Genomic DNA, 21,557 nt, shown 5'->3' on the forward strand with positions numbered 1-21,557 from the left:
CGTCTTTTTCTAGCTCCCACAGTTTGTCATTAAAATAGTTCTTTAAGGTAAAAAGACAGCACTTGAATTTTCTGTAAACAAAGTACTGTCTTCAGTTCTTTCTGCTGGGAGACATTCTTAAAAAGCATGAAATAATAACTGTTATTAAATGTTTCAAGAATCAGGATATTTACTATGTTTATTTTTAGTGATTCTCCATCAGCTTAATAAAGATGGCATTAGTACTGCTCCCTCTTACATTTGTTTTTGCTTTTTTTGTTACCACAGAGAGGTTTTCCCACTTAGCAATAATAATAAAAAATTACATAAGAAGACAGATCTGGAGTAGCTCGAAATACACAGAAACCCACCTACAGTATCTCATAGGAGACAAATTTGTATTCCTGGAGTACAGGGGGTAAGGCAGGACTTCACCCTGGATAGAATGCCAGTCCTTTGAAGGGCACAAACCATAAAATAGAAATGTAGGGTATTGTATTTATTAAATGTATTATAAAATAATTCAGCCTACTCAAGCCACTATTGTTAAAACGTGGCGAGATGAAGAACCCAAGAGCCGTAACCAAGCGAAGGCTCTGAAAGAGACGAAGGGAGACAGAGATGGCCGAAGCAGTTCTGGAGCTGCATGGAGACAGACGTTGTTTAATGAAGCAAGACAGAGAACAGTAGCCAACAGGACCGGGAGGTGAGCGCAGCTGTCGGAGCTGAAACAGACAGCGCGGCTACCCGCCACACGGGATCACAGGCAGGGAGTTTGGAACTGTGCCACTGGTCCAGTGTTCCCAAAAGCAACCGTCTAGAGACAGGCAGGGCAAGTTAGAGACAGACAATGAATCTTTCGGCCAGGATTCAGGCTGTCCTTCTGAGGCACAGGTTAGTATTGCTGAGTGCACTATTTATAGTAGGTCCGAAGGTGACCGGATTAGCAGCAGAGCAGGGTATAAATATCGAAAGTTGATGGTATTAACACTCGTTAATAGAAGGGAGGAGGTTGGGAGTGAGTCCGAACAGCCCTGGGTGAAAATGGACTCTTTGTGAAAATGCGAGAGGAGAGGGCTGAAAGAGTAGGCTCAACTAGGCATAACAACTGCATTGGGTAATCTGCACACTGCAGAGCACACAAACAACTGGGACCAGATAATTTAATTGAACTTGAACTTGAACTTTATTGCCATACTGTATGTAACTGGTACATGTACTGGTATAATGGAATTCTTACTTACAGAAAGTCTCTCGATTGTTAAAAAAAGTGCAAAACACAAAGTGGAGACAGTGCATCAAGACAATATACAAAACAAACAGTAGACATATTCTCATCTACAGTGATAGCCCGAGATCCACTAATAAAGGAGGATATTTAATGGAGCTCAAGGATGCTACAGCCCCATCCTTCGCTCAGTTTCAACCTCCCGCCACCCTTGTGTATACCTTACCAATATTCTATTGTTCCACTGTCATTGTCCACAAGAATGGAAACACAGGCTACACTGTTATATTTGTAAAGACACAATGTTCACATATCTACATAAGAATAAGAGCTCACCATTTGATCTGTTCTAGCATGTGGTATTGACATTTGGTTTGAGGCTGATGGGAATTGTTATTGATTGTTTTACTAGCAATTTATTTGTGGTTTTTTTTCAATCTTACTGTTTTACAACATTTACACTGAATGACTGAGTAAATATGCATTTAACATAAAACTGTGAAACAAAGAATGAATCATTAGCCAAACTTTCAACAAAATTCCACAAAGGAATGTTTTCTGCATTTCTACATTAGACTCATTGAAGCTTCTTCAAATGAATGCACTTCAAAAGAAACCACTGTGTGCTAAGCTGAAATGATTATAGAGAGGGCTGATAGACTGAAGCTGTTTAAAGTGTACTGTTTACCAAAGCCTACTGAATATCCATGGAGTTGGAGGTAAATAAATCACTTGTGCTGAAGATGACACTGTTTATTTGAACTTGATGAATTAAACATGGATTTTATGTGACATTAAACTTTTCTCCTGTATGTGATTAATGTTTACTACCCCTTAAAATTGACTTTAAAGTTTATCATTTAGAAAATGGTCAAAAACGTGCAAAACCTACATCTAATTAAGTTGATGCATAGTAAAGGAAGTAATGATAGAAGCAAAGCAAAAACAGGTAAATTATTAAATTAATTAATTAGATGAATAATTATTAAAGCCTGTATACTGTTAGCACAGGCAGCAATACCAATGCAAAGTTTTAATTATTGGAACAATATGTCTACCCTAGGTGGAAGTCTACAAATCGATAAGGCTATTCCTATCACAGATTGCAGCCCAACTTCATGTTTCTCCCAATGTTGTATGTACTGAATACTGGGTCGAGCACCTAAACATACATTCTCTATATGACGGGTATTTCTGTATTGACCGTGAGAATAATATTGATGCAAAAACAGGTATTACTTCAAGAATGGTAAGATACACATTGGCATAAAATCATCTCCATGGGCATGTACAGTAGCTGCTTCAAAATGTCTGCTTCATCCTTTCTGTTTCCTCTCTGCAGAAAAGGTTTCCAGTGAGATTGTGACATGTTAATATAATACTTCATTTTTTTATATATATACATATCACAGGAAACACAAAGTCAATTTATTGAGCAGATACTGTATAACAGGTAAAAGTATTATTCTGACCAAGATTTGTCATCAAAAGAATTAATCAACAGGGATCTACAGTGAAAGTCATAGGTTATTCCTGTGTGACTACCATAGGAAGCAGTATAAGCTGTACGTCGGTGGTGCATACTTTAAATAAGGTTGCAGATGCTGTATTGTGGGATTCTGTCCCATTTCTCTCATAAACACTTGTACCTGGTCATTATTGCCCAAGTGTTACTTACTGTAACACACGATGTTCCAGTTCATCCCACAAACATTCAGAGGGGTTCAAGTATGGCAGGTAGGACGTCTACAGCATAACAGTCAAATCTTTCAGGAAAGACATTTATCCAAGTCACATGAGGGGCATAGCTGTCTTTCTGGACTTTTATCACATCAGGACAATCCTGCAGGGAAGCCCGAGAACTATCAGTGTGGTGCTGTACAGACGGGCAGCCAGCACTCGCTTGCTATGACCTTGAGTTTCCAAAGCCATAATACCGTGCCAGAATGACCACAGAGATGGAGAATGATGATGTATCAATCTCTGCAACATGACTTGTTTACTCCTAGGTTGTGGCCAAACGTTGATTCACTGTGGTTGCGTGTAGTATTTTGCCAGATTACAAATCTCTCTCACGTAAGTGATCAATACTCAGGTTTTGGTTGTTGGCATAAGCCTCTTGACTGAGGGAGTAGTTATCAGAACCCTCCAGTACTTGGGGTGAACCAGGGAGCTGCTGTGAGGGCAATGCAGCTGAGGGAAGAATGTTAGAAGTTAAATATCAGGTTAAAAACCACATATGAGAGGAGAATGGAAGCAGAGAAGATTTCCTCTTCCCCAGCTTTAGTTAAAGCTGCGTTATAAACCCTTTATTTACTTCCAACCACTAACTATGTACATTACCTGGGATTTTTTGTTAAATTTTATGATGAGATTGTTAAAATTAGTAGATATTAATAGGCATCTTATTAAAATGTATACCTTGTAATAAGTATCCCTTATTAAAATAATTATAGTGCATGATATGCTATTCTGTAGATCCCAAATGATTAAAATTATACCCTCCAGTATGTATTGTAGTTTTTAATGGTTTTTGATTGGAAATCAGTCATCTGAGACAACAATTAATATTCTGTGCACATTATTTTTATCTTGTTCTTCACTGTTTATTAGAGAAAGGTTTCCATTACCTTTATAGTTGATCTTTTGAAGCAAGGCGAGCTAGTATTCCAGGAGAATTAGTGAGCTTAGGTACAGTATTTATTGCAGTGGTACAGAACATGTTCTGGACTTTGACCTCATTGTTTCAAAGTCAATCCCTGGGATGCCTGAGAAGAGGTAATAACTGGGCAGCAAAGCAACCAACAAACAGGAGGCGACTGTGAAAGAGGAGGGGAATTACTGTATAAAACACAGCACGTTGGATTGAGAGAACTTTAACCACTTTTTCATTACTTACCAAATAGATTAGTGGTGCAATGAGCCTTTGTTGAAATGATCTTAACATTTTCCTTCACCATTTGACAAAGAACTCCTTTCTAAATGAATTCCTTTGTAGTGAATAGAAACAGCCAATGTACTGTATGTTTGCTCTCCTCTTAACCTTGCTTTAAATGAGAAGGTTGGTATTTCTGATTATAAGCAGCTTGTGTCAAGAAGAACTAAACAGAAGTGTTACTTTCTGACCCAACATGGATTACCCCCATTCTTTATCATGCTTCTAGGCAATTAACAAGAAATGTTATGCTGTCTGATTACACTGTGAAGACTAAACAATAATAAACTCAAGATAAAGAAGAAATGCTCCAGTTAATCGTTTTGTTTGTCTATCTTTCTATCACATTTTGGAGACTACACAAACTAAAACATTGCAGTGCATTTATTGTATCATTTAGTTACAATATTTTGCTTTGTTTTATGAGTTTGTGATTGAAACTTTATCACCATAATTTTATTTTGCATAACTCATATTCTATTTTTTTAAAATGTTTAATGGCAAATGTAGTATTTCTGTCCATTTCTGTAAATTTTAAAGAACAATTGGGGTAACAACAGTCCTATTGATTTAGCCCAGTAGTTCTTCAACACCTGAAACTTACAATATTATTATGTAGCATAGTGATGCAGTGCTGGAGCCCTGTGTTCCATTCTGGATCTGGGGTGCTCTCTGTGTGGAGTTTCTACGTTGTTCATGTGCATTTCCTCTGGGTACTCTGGTTTCTCCCACTGTCCTAAAACATATTGGTAGGTTAATTGGCTTCTGGAAAAATATGTGTATGTTTCTGTGTCTGTCCTGCAATGCATTGTTGTTGTTGTACCCCTTCTTCAACTACGTCATCTCTGAACTGGACAAAGTGGTTAGAAAATGAATGAATTATTATTTTTTTTTGACTGAACCTTCACTCTAAAAGGTGTCAAGTGCTGTTTCAGTTTGCATCGTAGCAGGTTAAAGCTCTTAACCTCAAAGTTAAATCTTTGCTTTTGGACATGGAAATCACTCTTTTCACTTGTGATATCCTTGTTTCATTGTCAGCTAACTGACATCTACCATGCATTTTCTTCAAAAATGTCATCTGTGCACTTACAATTACTACAGTTACTTCTTAAAACGTCAGATCATTGAATCATATCAAAATGTATTTACATATATTAAATAATATGAGGATTTATATAAATAATGTTGGACACCTTGAATGCATTTAGAGATGTCATAAAAATATCTTGAAATACAGTATAATTTAAAAGTAGATATCAGTGATGCTTTTAAAATATCACTACATAAACAGGAATTTTCTATACAGTATTTCAAAATGAACAGTTATCACCAAGTCTCATTTTAAATTAACATTCCTTCACAAACAGACTATTAATTTCAAAATGTTAATTTCTTATGGTCGGTATTTCCCTTTAAGTATTAGGCAAAGATCTCAGTGTGACAGTAGTGAAAAATATCAGTTCACAATATGGCTAAATTAAAGGTACATAATGTTGAATTATGTAAACAAACTAGAAGAAAATGTGCGAACACTTTTTTCTCTTAAATTTGTAAACTTAGCAATCCAGTGACATTTTAGTTTTGGTGTTGGTTATTAATACAAAACTATGTAGCACGCATCCTCAAATACTAATAATCGATTTTAATAGGAAAGCCTCCTACTTCAGAACATCACTGAAGTTATAAGAAAGCATTAAGTCACCTGTTTCAAAACCTTACAAAGAAAAACACCCATTGTATGTCATCATTATATTCCTAATACAGAGTGTAAGCCAATATCACTTGATTAAATACAAGACCAATGAACCATCTTTTCTATCTTGTGGTTTTAATAGCTTAATTAAATGCATAGGATTCCTTAGAAGTTTTTCCTCTGAGTAACATTTAGAAGCACACAGAAATTGCATACCCATTTCTTGTCGTTTAATTGCTTCATTGTATTCTAGAGCATTAGTCTTCATATCTGTAATTGATTTCAAGCCATTATTGAAGTTTTCTATAAATCCATCTATTTTGAGATAATTAGCATTATGGTTGGTAAAACATATTATTCCATCGATCATTTAAGTTGATTCAAAAGCCATTGTAATATCATATGAATATTGTTCCACACCAATATCATGTATTTAATCTTCAAAGAACACTAATATTATTTTCAGAACATTCTGTTAAATACACTGAAATTCAAATTACCTGTGGCATTAAAATAGTTATTATGCACAGTATCTCTACAATAGGTACATACTGTATAGCAAAATTCATTTAATTTCAAATTATTTACATGCAAGCACTGAGATACTGGACATGGGGAAAGAATAAAATGTTAGGTAACGTTTTTGGTAATTTCATTGATTTTGTGTGCTTTAAAATATTTAAACCAGGAGTGTCCTACTAGTTTCTAGAATGCTAATTAGAGAACATATTTACAGTACCTTTACTGATCAATAATTATTATCAGTATACAGTATGTTACTGATATAATATACTATAAAGTTATAATTGGCACAATAGAACATTTTCATTTTTCTTTTCAAACTGATGTCTTAAAATATATTCATGATTGAAAGTAGAAATTGCTATGAAAGCCTTTCATTCCTAAATGGAAGTGAGAGAAGACTAGGGCATTGATACCCAAGAATTAAACTTGATATAATTGCTTTTGACAGGCAGTATGGTTGTCTATGTGTTAGCATTACTGTGGTCCAGTGATGAGGCCCTGGGTTCAATTCTGGACCTGTGGTGCAAACTGTGTGGAGTTCATATGTTATAATATGTTGGTGTGGGTTTCCTCCCATACTCCAACAACATACTGGTAAAATAATTGGCTTCTGGGGAAAAAATCCCCAAGTTGTGAGTGTATGTGTGTGTGTCCGTGTTTGTGTGTCTGTCCTGATGACTGAATAACATAATATACTTAATTTAATTTACTACGTATACTGTTAAACTACCAGTAAAAGGCAGTGTTACTTCATTTTTAAACTGATTTTATCTGAAATGGAGGCAAATGCCACACTAATAAAATAAAGCACTTAAGAGAAATTAAAACTGACATCGCTGCTGACCTCATGAGATGACTAACCCAATAAAGTCACCTCACTGTGACAGAAATGTGATTATTAATTCAAGGATACTTATTATACACTTCTACCCTGTTAAGGCTACTTAAATAATTGTAGTCTTATGATAAAGGTGTTTTGAAGATGAGATTGGCTAATGAAGTGGATACCAATTACTTGGATTCAGTAAATACAGATCACATGAGATTTATCTTAGGTGATGTGAGCAAGTATTGCAAAGCAGAAAAGACTGAGGTGATAGCCAGCTACAGTATATAATCGGCACCCCCAGAATGGATACATGTTTATAATTTATTATATGCAAAAATGATTATATGATGGGGCAGCACAGTGGAACAGTAGTTACCATTGCTGCTTCACAGTATTATGGTCCAGAGTCCAACTCCTGGGATGTTTTCTGCATGGAGTTTGTACAGTTTGTTCTCCCATTGTTTGCATGGGCTTATTCCTCAGTCCAAAGACATATTGGTACTGTACGTTAATTGACTTCTGGGAAAATTGACCCTGGTGGCTGTCTGTGTGAGGTTGTCGGTGTGTACACGGCAATTGACTTGTGTCCCAGCCAGGGTGTCAGGACAGGTTCCGGTTCCCCCTTGACTGTGTATTAGATGAAGTGGATAAAAAGGGATAGGTGATGTTCTGATGTCACAAATAAAATAATGCAGACAACAGTAATGGGCATCATGCCATAATGTAATAAATGCCAAACTTTTAATAAAGTAAATGTAGTTATCTCATCTGAAGTTTTCCCATAGTTTTTACATAATTTGGAGCAGTTAAGAAGTGCTTTTTGAGCACAATTATGATATGACTAATAAGGGAAGATTACTGAATATTTTGAAAAGCTGCCAGTTATGTTGTTGAATGTTCAGTTGTCACAGATTTTGTTCTGTTGTCATACATTATAAGAGACGTTCTAAAGAATAGAATGAATCAAAGAACATAGCTTGGCATCCTTTTATAAAAGAGCTAACAAATACTTATTTGAGTCAAATTATCTGATTAATTGGAATATTTTAATGTTTCACCTCTTCAGACCCTGAATCAATTATATTCCTTGGCTCATCAATAGTAATGTACTTTAACAAAGCATTCAATAGGTGCAACTGAGAAAAACATTTGAAGTGCTGAAATCTAAACTTAGAATGCAAAGCAGCAGACGCTGTAGTCCCTTGAGAATTGAACTTTGACATCCCTGCCTTAACTAATCAGATACATTGACAGTCTGACGTGTTTCTGGGACGAGTAAAGCCATCAAATAATGCCCAGACTACATCAGTTGCTTTTTAATAAAAAAAAGACATTTCCCAGAGGACAAATTACTTATTTTCACTGTGAGTAAAATGACATTCCACCTAAGCCTGTGCAGGAAACGAACATATCCATTTTATCAGCCCTGGAGAGATTATCAACTGTGAAGTAAAAAAATGACTTTCCAGTTAAGAAGTTCAGCATGTCCTTGAAGGTGTGTCTCGTTTTAGTTCATTTTCAAAAAGAACTCACTCCTTTTAACAAGCCCACGCCAGTACATTTCAACATTTCACCTGGTTTTCCAGACAGCACATTCAGTCAAGCATCCATACAGTATGTACTAATATATCTCAGTACTGTGTGAATCTCAGTTTCAGTTAATTCTCTAATTTGCATAACTGTGTAATTATAAACAGCATTCTGTAATTCTTACAAGCCTGTATTTGATTTATTTTATTTAATTACATTTTCAGAAGGCTAAAGGCCTGTTGACACTGGCAACAAAGTAATCTGATAGCAGAAACATTGCATTAAGCTTCTGATTAAATATTCTGCTCATCATGGCTAAGTGGTGACCAAGGGGCTACTGTATGTAATGAAATATATTCAATCTTTTATTTTTTTAGGAACTATTGTTTCATGCTTGCTGAATAGCAGTTAGAGGGACCCTCGTTGATTTGCATAACAAACCAAACTGGTAGTTCTTTTCTTATTCTAAAGTGATGACAAGACTGTTTAGAGAATGACATCTAATAACTCTATTTTGCAAGCTACAGTACAACACTAATGTCTATTAGATTTCTATAACAAAATACATTCTTCTGTCATTACGTATTTTTTTGTAACATCCAGACACAATGCCAGTTTTACTCTATGCCCCATTATGATTAAGGTTTGACCTTAATTTCTCTAAACGGTAATGGGCTTGATGTAGGTTTTTTATGGGGGACTTTGCAGAACTTGCCTTTCCAGTACTGTGTCTGATTTGGCAGCAGAGGAGCACACGTGTACAGGATAGCCCACAGGAGGTTGTGATGTAATGGTGATGACAGCCAACTTAAATAAAGCAATAAAGCTGGTTTTACTCATTTCAATCTCACTCTAAAATGTTTTGCTGATTTCATTTTGTGATCTCTGCTCCGCTTGTTGTTATAGCACTATCAGCGTTAACAGAATCCCTTTAGTCTTTCAGCACAGTAATATTCACCTACACACATCAGGACTCCCAACTTTATCACTAAACAGCAAGGTGGAATCAACATCATTCACTCTCCAGCTCTGTCACTGGATCTTAACTGAATCATGTGCCTGTTGGACAGTTTAGGTAGACACATAGATCATCATCAACCACTGCCAAGCAACACAGTGTCTCTGGTGGCTATTCTGCAGATTGCACAGAGAAAGATAACTGTTGTCCATGGGCAACTTTTCTGCAAGCTTATACTGTATAATATCATGTCTTGCTTATGTTGGAACTCATGGAGCACTTGCCAGCTGCTGACCATTTACATGGAAGCAACTGAATGCACCACGTGCCTTCATTATCTCATGAGTGTTTTGCTGCACACTTGCAAATAATGAAACAATGTCAACAAAACGTATCATTTCAAACTTAATTTTTAAGTGTTGCAGCATACAATAAACTAACAAGAGTGCAATTATGAGATGCTTCTCTAGCAACTAAAAAATATGTTTTAAACCGCAGCCATAAAAGGCTAAAAGAATCCTTTTAAGAGGTTTGTGTGGAAGCTTTCTGGTGAGCAATGAATGTCGTCTAAACAGGTGATTTCCTAGAAGGTGATGGGAGGAGGGAAAGACATATATTACTAATTTGAGGAAGCCATTCTGCACATCTTTCTCATTTGGTTGCTAGTACCTCACCTTTATATAAAAGGAATTTGTGTGACTGCTCCTTCAAAGATCCCATGAAATGAGGTTCAGTAACATGGGTAGGCAGCTAGTTTCCCATTACAGCATTCTCAGTGCAGTCCTGATACTCAGTTGTAATCACTGGATATCAGGACAGTTGGACCAGGGAAGGAGAGGTCTGGCTGCATGTGGACCTAAAATAGGTCTTTATGATAACTAGAGGAAGGGCAAACATCCAGAAAGCAGAAAGCAGCTGTTTGAGTGTCTGGGAGAACACAAGACTCATCTAAAAACAAATGCATTTTTGTAAATATTATAACTACAGATTTGTGATATGACCCAACAAAAATGCTTAAATGTTGGCCACTATTAAAAATGACTTGGCAAAATTACTTCAACAGTCTAGAACCTGTGACTTAATCTCATTTTCTTAATTCTATTCCTGGCAAGCTACACATTGTAGGTTAAGTATGAAAAAGAATGTTAAAGTAAGTATTGCAGTAATGTCTAGTTACTTATGTGCACAGCGCTTAGCTGAGACTCCACAAAAGAATCTAGATGCTCTTATTTTTAGTTTAAATACTTAAAGAACAACATTTAACAATATATGCCTAGTCTTACTTGTTGCTCAATGCTGCATCTAATTGAGGAAGGCTGCTCAATTATTAAACACTTATTTGTTTAAGTCACTGGTCTCTTCAGTTGGAGGGTAATTGGAATCCAAGTGGGAAGGTGGTCAGAATAAATTCTATAAATAACAGCTGAACTTGACTTAATGTGTATGCAACAGCTTAAAAACTCTTAGTGGAAGACTATTGTGTTTTTTAAAAAAATGTTACTCTTCTGGATTTTATGCATTGTGCAAATAAATAGTAATAAGGTGAAAGTGACAAAAGTATAATAGTTATATTAGTTATACTACAATAATAGTATAATAGATCAGTCCCATATTATGTACATGCCCAAGGGGAAAACTCTATTATGTTTGTTTAGTGCTATTTCATGTAATTTGCCTTTTCTCCTTTACCTATGGCCTGTATTCCAAAAACTTTATTTTTCCCATGCTGTTCAATATTTTTTGAAGTACCTAAATGTCTATAACCGTCCTGCTTTGGGCTTTCTCTCAAATGTATTTCTTGATCTCCAACTACAAAGCACTATGAGCTGGTCATCTTTTAATTCTGTCTGATTTAAATTCTTATTCTAATTTTAATTTCAAATCTGTTCCTTTTTAAAAGGTATTTTTATTGTGCTGGTACTACAGGTACTACAGCACAGTTTTCTCATATAAAAAAGAAGCCTTTTTAATATACTTTCTATACAGTAGATAAATTACTTTATCAAGGTCTATCCAAGGCTGTTCTGTCAATTTCATCAGTTATTTAAAATATTCAGAGCATTAAAGGAAGCTTAGGCTGATAATTTCCACAATTGCCTTCTTTTTATTTGCATATCCTTCTGGTGTACTTAAAATTCAGCTTATTCGCAGTTCCCTGACAGAATTGCAAGTGTGCTCATTTAAATAAGGGTTTACAGAAAAAGTGCTAGCTATTAGTAAAATATGCACTGCATAAGGTAGATTAAAAATATGAAGGGTTATTGCCTGTACTAAGATCATTCTTACAAACAGTAAGCTATCAGACATAATTTGCAAAAGTGTTTCAAGATGAACCTCTAGTATGAAGCACATTGACTCTGCAAAATATTAAATTTGGCTTCAATATATAGTTTTGTATTTTGCAACACAAAAATAGCATACATTCTACTGAAGGCATTCTAGTGAAGAATATCCCTGCAGATCTTATTGTAAATAAGATCATCCCAGCAGTATTCAATAGACAAGTCTAACCATTAATAAAACATTTAAAAACATGAGCATTGTTGGTAATATTTTGTCACGAAAAGAAGCAAGTGCCTGTGTGTACTATATGTACAGTACAACATATTTTTTGGACCACTATTTCAGACATTGTGTAACCAGAGTTTTAACATCCAGAAAAAAATGCACTAAATTGCAAACACTGGGAAATGCAATTCCATACAATAATCAAATAAAAAATAAACTGACAACAGATTAATTGAATTGTGTAGATTATTACTGATACTGCAGGGTGCTAGCTGAGTTACAACAATAAAGAAAGAAGCATGTAATCCTGTATTCAAACTCTTGTTCCCCCTTTTTCAACCAAGGCCTAGATTGAATTTTTACTGGTTTCTTTTTTGCAATAGAGTTACAAGCACAAACGTCAAATTTATCATATAATTAACTGTGCTTGGATTGCACCAAACCTGTGACTTGATAATATATCATTTCATCCATAAACTAAAAAACCTAAGTTGTAAAAAACAAGGACACAAATATGCCATGCCAGTGACTGCAGCAGAACTCAGGATTGTGTTTTTGTGTTCCATAAGCACGTCCTAAAGCTCAACATAAACACACTTTGGCACAGCAAATAGCAGTTTCTGGCTTGTGATGTCAGCACGGTAAACTGGAGTTTCAAACCAGGGAAGAAAGGGAAAGATGAAAGAGATTTACTGCTCAGGAACTTTGGCACTGATCTGGAACATTGATTCCAGAATCAATGCAGAATATGTGGAAAACCCTTACTGTCTATTAAAAATATGGTGGGCAGCTGGAAAACAAAAGGTCAAAGGGTGCTATGTGGTACTATTTAAGAACATAAAAAAATTGTGGAACAAGCCTCTAGGGGAGAGATGGTTAATCGTGGAGGAGTTAACTAAGGATTAACAACACAAGACATGTACAGCTGCTTTCTGTTCAAACAATGCAGCACTCTGACCTTGTCCTCCAGACGTTACTTGGGTTGAACTACGGAGTCTGACTAAGGGACTAAGGTATTGCTTCACCCAATATCCCATTCCAGCTTTGCCTATTACCAAAACCTCCATTCCTAAAATAGTTTTTACTCTGGGGTTTTTGTTCTTTTCTCCCTCAGCAGGAAGTTTTAAGTGTTTTTTCATGCTGTATGTTTACTTTTTTCAAGAGATAGCCATTGCATACAGTATTTCAGAGTGTTTTCATTGTTTTCCCAAAAACTTTAGGTTCTTTATGATTCTTTATGAAAATCTGCTGTGGTAAATTTACAGTGCAGTTAACTGTGCTTATACCATGAATTTACTTTGGTTTGCCAAGGTTTCACACTGTTTTTATGTTTTTTTTCTATGATTTCCTTTTTTGCCATTTAATGGCAAACAAAAAACGCCAAGGCAATGTACCTTTTGATAGAGAAATTGCTGAAACAAAAGTGTTTGCTTGACACAAAACATCAACTTCTTTTTGTTTATTTCTGTTCTGCTCCAGCATAATCTCCTGAGCCTTGTTTGGTTTGATATTTCTGTTTCTACCAATGGCATCAACATTCTTCATAAGATTCACAAGTTCCTGATTCGCATGATCTCTTTTCTCTTTGCCTTTTGCTTCACTTTACCATCATTCCATACTAGCAGGTTGTTCTACTTCAGTGTGATCCATCTGTTTCATTCTGATGGCAAGACTCGCCTCCACAGACTTGAAAAAGGAAAACAAAAACCTGCAATTAAATGTCAGTGGTATCCCAGCAACTACTTTTTCGAAGGAACTGAGTGAAGTGGTACCTTCAGACAGAAGAAACTTGCTAAGGTTAAGGTTAATTTACCATAATTAGATGCCACAGCTCCATTACTCTATAAGGCATATCGTGTGGAAGATATCAAAAGATGGGAACAAAGATTAATTGGAAGATGTTGTAGATGAACCATTAAAAGAATGCTGAGAAGGCTTGGAGAAGACATAATTACAAAGCATAAAATCTGTACTAATTACCCAGATATTTAATGAGATTAACTATTTCTCAGTCATCTTGGATTGTGAATATACTGTATACTATATAGTAAACCAATATGGGCGGCATGGTGGTGCAGTGGTTAGCAGTGCTGGGGCACTGGGTTCAATTCTGGACCTGGGGTGCTGTCTGCATGGAGCTTGTATGTGTTCCCATGGGCTTCCTCCAGGTACACCTGTTTCTTCCCACAGTTCAAAAACATACTACTAGGTTAATTGGCTTCTTGAAATTTGGCCCTGGTATGAGTGTGTGCGTGTCTGTGTATACCCTGTGGTGGACTGGCTTCCCGTCCAGGATGTACCCTGCCATTGTTCGCCAGAATAGTCTCTGGCTCCCCTGTGACCCTAAATTGGAAGAAGTGGTTAGAAAGGGAATGGATAAACCAATACTAGTAGATTTAATATCTTTATTATTACCTATGCAAGATCGTATTTCTCCGTCTTCAGTTGTATTTAATGGATATTTAAGAGATATTTGAAAAAGTAGATGGGTCTCTACATAGAAGATTTTAAAAATTGGGGAACTATTATTGCGAATATTTCCCTTTGGTACCACAATGATGAAGAGATGAAAAACCATTTGGTACTTTTTGAAAATTAGCAGGATGACTATTCCTTATTCACATTCCAGTGTGAAACAGATGGAAAGACATGTCACAGGAAATGTGGCAGCATTTTTGGCAGCTAACATGATATATTACAGGATAAGCAATAGAAGCTGAGCATTTATAGTTTGATTTAATGAGAATCAAAACATCTGCAGTCAAATCTGAAAATCACTCACAAAGAAAGGAGAAAGGAGTGTGATGAGCAAAAAGTGTCTAATGTTACATAAAACAGGATCCCTTTTTTTCAAACATTTATTTAATGCCATAAAATTCATTTGTATACTAAGACATGTTTAAAGCTTAATGTACCTGCTCAGTAACAGGCATTCAAGCACCTTCTGTAACAAGAAAGTGGCATGATTTGCTTTAATGAAACAAGCATAATTGACCCTAATTAGTGTCATTGTAAAGCAGCATGGCCATTTCAAGATGGTAATCAAATCTATAGCATCTAATACAAAATGTAGCACCAATATAAAAATAACGTTGGTATTGTGTTATGTTTATTACGCTATTACTTTCTAAGGAGAGTAATTGCCTTCCCTACATAAATCACTGCTGAACACCAACTAAAAAAAGCAAAATGGCTTCCTTCAGAAATTCCCATTAGTACTGCACAAAATTAAAAGTGGTTAAGCATTATTATTAAAAGGTTGTCATATTAATCAAATGAATTAACTATGCCAGTGAATTTCCTAAGGGTAGAGCTCTTTAATTGTTCATTTCAGGTTAAGAAACTCTTGCAGCGTTCTCCACATTTTCATATGTGGAGATGTGAAAGTCTGAGCTCCTACTTGTTGTCATAATATTGTTGAACACGGAAAAGTGATTGATTATTTGAATGATGCCATTAACACAGTCTAAGACTGCATGGTCAGTACAGAAAGTTCTATAAGAAAAGAGAGGCTGCATCTATACCACAGTAGTGGAAGCATGTAACATACTATTCTGTGTTGTCACTGAAACAATCTGAAACACTTTACTTTATTATTTATTGTTCTTTTCCTCTTGCATTACTGCAAAACCTTTTAGCCTGCATTGTATTATCCTTTTCAATCTCTTCTTAATGATTTGATTAATATAGACCACTGCTTTCTTACCTCTCTCCGCTTATTTATGGAAGCTTTTCTTCTTCAAATAAGATATCGTCAAACAGTTGCTATCCATTCTCTAGTCATTTCACATTTGGCTTCCCTTATATTCCGCATCATTCTTTTAATGTCTGCATGCCAGGAATTATAAACATTTGTTTTGGATTATAAATATATACTTTTAAAATATACACAAAATGAACAGGAAAGCTATTGTTAGACAGATCTACCATTTCATTTTTGGCAGCTATCATCTGCATAAAATCTTCCATAATAACTATTACTTTCTTCATTACTTACTTTACACATACATCCTTGATACCATTATATAAGACTGCAAGATAATAAATGTCTGAATTTGGTGATCTGTGGCACACTCCTAATACTAACCTTTTAATGTGTTTTTTGTTTTCTGTCTAATTCTGACCCACACTGTTTTCAGACCCTTGAATTATCAAAGCTATGTTTTTATGGCTGAATGACTTTTTGATGAACAGTCCTACACCTCCACCTCCTCTAACTTCCCTGTCTTTCTGAAAGGGTGTGTATTCACTAATGCTGTGTTTGTCACAATCACTTTCTGTTAGCTATATTTCCGGCTATGCCTAAATCTTTCCTGTTTTCTGCATAACATTCCATCTCTCTTCAATACCTTACCAAAATCCTAAAGATGTTACTTTTTTTCATTTGGATGAAATGCCATGTATACTGCTACAAAGTTGCAGGCATAATACCTAGACTGTAGAACTGTGTGGTGAAAATGTTTAAGGCTACATCAATCTAGAATGTTCTCTACTAAACCTAAGGGAACTAATAACAACTCCCATGTTACATGTTGTTCAGTGAGGAAAAGCAGTGTGATGCTGTTGTGATTTACTGAAACAGGAATTGGAAAAGTAAATTGCTTTCAAAGACAACTTTGCTTTCAAAACTGTTAGGAAGCAATCCAAAATAATGATTTACAGATAATTTTCTAATCATGCAATATACAATTTAATGATATTACATCAAAACATGCATACAGTAGCTTGCTGTAACAGGAGGTAGGAAAGGGAGTATGGATCCTGTGCAGGACTCTGGAGAGAGAGGGAGAGAGAATTCCAATCCAAATCGCAAGGCAAAAACGTAATCCAGGAAACAAGCAAGAAGATGAGATAATGCTTGAGACAGCAGGAGATCAACAATCTGAAACACAAGACTAAATCGTAAACGAGGGGGCAGACAAGAAGGTATGATACCGAATAGATAGTAATAATAAAGAGCATGCGCTTGGGAGCTTGAGGAGAATCTGCAATAGGGAGCAGGGAAGTGAGAAAAGGGGGAACTGAAATAGTGACAGGAGTGAACGGTGATAGGTATATTACTTGCGGTGTGAGCGTTTGTTAAACAGTGCACGTGGGAATGTGAGATGGGTCAGAGACATGTGCGGAATGCGTAACTGTCACAGTAAGGTGAACCCTTTGGGCGAGGAATGTTCCTGCCTCGTGTACGACTACGCCACCTAGCAAACACACGGCGTGCCAGGGCCCCTCTACAAAGCCAAAGGTTCTGTTTATCTCCCAGAATCACCAATGCACACACAGACCAGCGACAAGTATTGTATTGTATAAGTGCTCTTTTTATTTTGTAACTACATTCACATTCACTGTTACCCAAAAACACAACCAAAACAGCATTCGCAGCTACACAAGGTCCTTCCAAGGGTCATAATGAATCCAGAGGGACAACAATCTTTCATGTAAAGTATTGAAGAGAGGCCACTCGAACATTTCTTCTTAGTCCCTGTAGTCTCTAATGACCCACTTGCAGGAGAGGGGTACCAACCAGTCCTAATTCCCCAGTCTCTGTTCGGGTTACGCTAGAAATCCTCTCTGGGCTGTGTTACATTCCTCTCAGTTTGTATCAACTAGCTGGGACGGTTTCTTTGTTCCTTCCATTCAGGTATTAAAGGTCTCTGTACAGTACCTCTGTTCCAATGCCAAAGTCCCCCATGGTCATCAGTTCCTGAACCAATAGTTCCTTGCCTCCGTGGTCTCGCACTCTGCAGCTTCCCTTGTGCTCCCTGCGTTGTCTCCAGGGTCCAGTGGGAATCGGGAGCACACCCTGTTCCGTCTCAGGTGTTTTTATTCCTCCTCTTAACCAATCCCCCTCAGGGGATTTTCCACTGTTCTTGTCAGAATTGGGTTAGCCCAATATTTTACCAGGAGGAAGCTTGGATTGTTTGAGGGGTGTGGGATTGCTGAGCTAGGTGTTATGGGCCCTTATCGCGTCTTTGTTTATTCTATGGCTTCCCATCTTCCTCCCTTGGTCTGGCTAAAACTGACTCAGTGATTCCTCATATCTCCAAGTATCGATACCTAATTGCTCCCTGAACGACTTGGGTGTGACCGTTGTTACTGACTGTTCCTGCTAGACTGTATTAATTAGAAGTTCAGGTGGATAGCTGCGTCAGCGTGTGTAGGCTGCAAAGGAACAAGTAATAGGTTTATTCCATGCTGAAGAGATTAGAAAAAAAACACAACGTTTTGGCTGTGGAGCCTTCTTCAGGTGTGAGAAAGTAAGGGCAGTAAGCGAAGGTAATGTAGCAGGAGAACAAAAGTTGGGAGACAGGAGGAGTGAGAGGTGGGAGCAGGGGACAGAAAAATAGGCCAATCAGGAAGTGTGAAGTCAGGATAGGTGAAGAGAGGTGTGGAATGAAACCTACAATGAAAAGAGAGAATTTAGAAGGAAAAAGTAGTCTGTCATTGAGAGAAGGGGGAAGGTGTGATCCTAGCTGCAGGATAATTTTAGTTTCTGTAGTCTTTCTGATGTTTGAGTTCGGAACCATCTTTGAGAACACAGATGGAGAGATTAGTGTGATCATGGCCATCAGAGGTGAAATGAGAAACAGTGGGCTTGGAGAGATCTTTAATTTTCACAGCCCTAACATGTTCTCTGAAGTGGTCTCCAAGTCTCCTTCCTGTTTCTCCAATGTAGATGGCTGGGCATTTACTGCAAGCGATACAGTAAATAAGGTTGCTGGAGGTACAAGATGCCATCTGAGTGATCCAGAATTGTCCTGAGGGGCCTTAAATGAGTGTGGTGTTAGATATGTACTTGCAGGTGATACAGCAAGCTCTGTTGCAAGGGAAAGTGCCTGGTGTGGATGGTTGCTGAGGGAGGTCAAGGGAGCTGTGAACATGAAGGTTACGCAGATTAAGAGGTCGGCAATATGAGATGATGGGGCACTCAAAAAAGAGGGCCCAAATGGAGGGATCATCCTGTAGGATGGAAAAGTTGTCGTTAATAGTCAGGGGGATAGGAAGTGTGTTGGGATTGTAGGGAAGCACCAAAGGAATGCGGTTGTTACGGCGGGAGCTCCTGATTGAGTTGATGGTCCGAGGGGTGTTTTAGGCTCAGGCAAGTGCCCTGTCAATAATACTGCTGGGGTATCCTCTGTTGATGAAAAAGGAGTACATTCTGAGGGCTTGGTTCTAGAAATCGATGTCGTTGCTGCATAATCGTCGTAGCTGAAGGAACTGTGAAAAAGGGAGAGAGTTTTTAGTGTGTCTGGGGTGAAATGAGCTATACAGGAGATAGCTGTGTGAATCCGTGGGTTTGTAATAGACCGAAGTAGAGAGTCAGGGGTAGTTAATGGAAAAGTTGATGTCTAGAAATGGAAGAGTAGTGGAAGATATGTTAACTGTATATTTGAGGGATGGGTGGAAGTTGGTGAAGTGATGCAGAAAGTGCTCAAGCTGGTCGTTAGTGCATGTGGCGCCACTGATGCAGTCATCAATGTATCGCTTGTAGAGGTCAGGGACGTAGCCAGTGTAGGGAGCGAAGAAACGTTCTTCTACCCAGCCGACAAAAATATTGGCATAGCTGGGTCCCATTCTGGTGCTCATGGAAACTCTACTAACCTGTTGGTAAAAAAGGTTAATGAATGAGAATGCATTCAGTGTGAAAACCAATTCTGCAAGGCGTACCAGGGTGTGGGTGGGTGGATCAAAGCACTGTGAATTTGTCCAGCGTGTGCTTGAGGGCTGTAAGGCTGTCATTTTGGGGAATGATGAGGATAGTTAATAGATCTAATGAGGATAGTTATAAAGGGAAGATAATGTGGAGTTGTCAGACGTAAAAAATTCCTTAGCCTCTTTGATGTTGATGTTGGAAAGGATAATCTGTTTTTTGAGGGAGAAAATGGTAGAAAGCATTAGTTTCCTAGAAAATTGTTGTAGAAGTCTCTGAGTGTTACTCTGGGTGGTATCAGAGTCAAAAGAAAATATATTAAATTTCAGGCGAATCCTTTAGGAATTATATTATGTCGATGACATCTGTAAAGGAATTAAAGGTGGTTAGAAAGCCTGGTCTTGGAACAGATACTGTAGGTGTGAAGAGATGGAATGCTGGTTTAGTGAGAGAAGGGGGCAAGTGGCCCAGGGAGGAAGAGAAGGATTGATGAAGAGATCTAGAAAAAGATTTGGAGGAGGGCATAGTGGGTCGCAGCAGGTGTAGGCTGTAGTAGTTCAGGTGGGAAGCTGTGTCAGCATGTGTAGTCTGCAAAGGAACTAGTAATAGGTTTATTCCATGCTGAAAAGTGAAGAAAGAAAACACAACATTTTGGCCATGGAGCCAAATTAGAATAATTAATTAGAATAACTGCAGTTGCCACCCTTGAGTGAGAGGCAACATTGACACCATCCTGGAAATCAACATAATCCAATCAATTACAGCCTGTTACTGCCTCAATGGCCCACATCCTGCGACATAACACTTGCATAACAATACAGTAAGAGTAATAGAATATATTTGAAATTTGAGAGTTAATACTTCAAATATACAGCAATATACAGTTTGCAGTTTGCAAAACACATTGCTAGATTGTTAGAAATATTTAATAACACTTAATTCCAAGTGTAATAATATGCCTTGCCACTACAACATATTTCTCACATTTCTCACATTTTATTTTTTGTGCATAGTTAGTACACAGTATATTGATTCAGCAGGCACATCTACCTAGCTTGTAGTACAATACTGTACATAAGTTCAAAGATAGTACAGATAAATCATTTTATTTCCTATACAGAAACCTGGCCACAACATACATTAGAGTACCTCTGCCATGAACTGAAACTGCTGAATTAGAAGAAGGATCCAGTTTCTTATGTCACTAGAAATTGTGCTTTGTCAGGATTTCTGAAAGGGGTGAGTAGTTGGACCCCTGTGCAAAGCCGTGAGGAAGGTACTGCGAACAAAAGTAAATCCAAGATTCCAAATCCAAGTTGTTAGGCAAGAGCCAAGTCAAAAGTAGGAGAATCAGGTCCGGTAATGAAAGGAGTCAGGTCGAGAATAGTAGAGCGCACAAGAGACAGCTGTGGAAGACTTCTCAATAGTCATCGTAGGTAAGCCAGAGTAGAGTGTTTAAATATTGAAGAGAGAGAGACGTGGTTGGATAATTAGTTCCTGGATGAGCATGTGGGAATGCCAGGGTGCTTACTGGAGAAGGTACGAGTCATGACATGCTTCAGGAGCAATGGTGCTGTTTTCCAACAGCCAGCCATCAAAAAGCCATGGGACCTGTCCCTTCTTTGGCTACCTTTAAGAATGTGGATGGACCTACTCCATATTAAATACTGTACATTCCAAGTATTTTATTATTATAGCTCTTTATTCCAATATTTAGAGAAGCT

The 21,557-nt window shown here is 37.3% G+C and overlaps 1 pseudogene; it reads right to left on the bottom strand.

The window, feature by feature from the left end:
- LOC148835055 (uncharacterized) overlaps window positions 1-19,922 on the bottom strand; it is a 67,676-nt pseudogene extending 47,754 nt beyond the window's left edge.
- Between the last annotated feature and the right edge of the window lie 1,635 nt (window positions 19,923-21,557).

This window comes from Atractosteus spatula, chromosome 5, assembly GCF_055471065.1.
Source record: "Atractosteus spatula isolate fAtrSpa1 chromosome 5, fAtrSpa1.hap1, whole genome shotgun sequence".
Lineage (NCBI taxonomy): Eukaryota > Metazoa > Chordata > Actinopteri > Semionotiformes > Lepisosteidae > Atractosteus > Atractosteus spatula.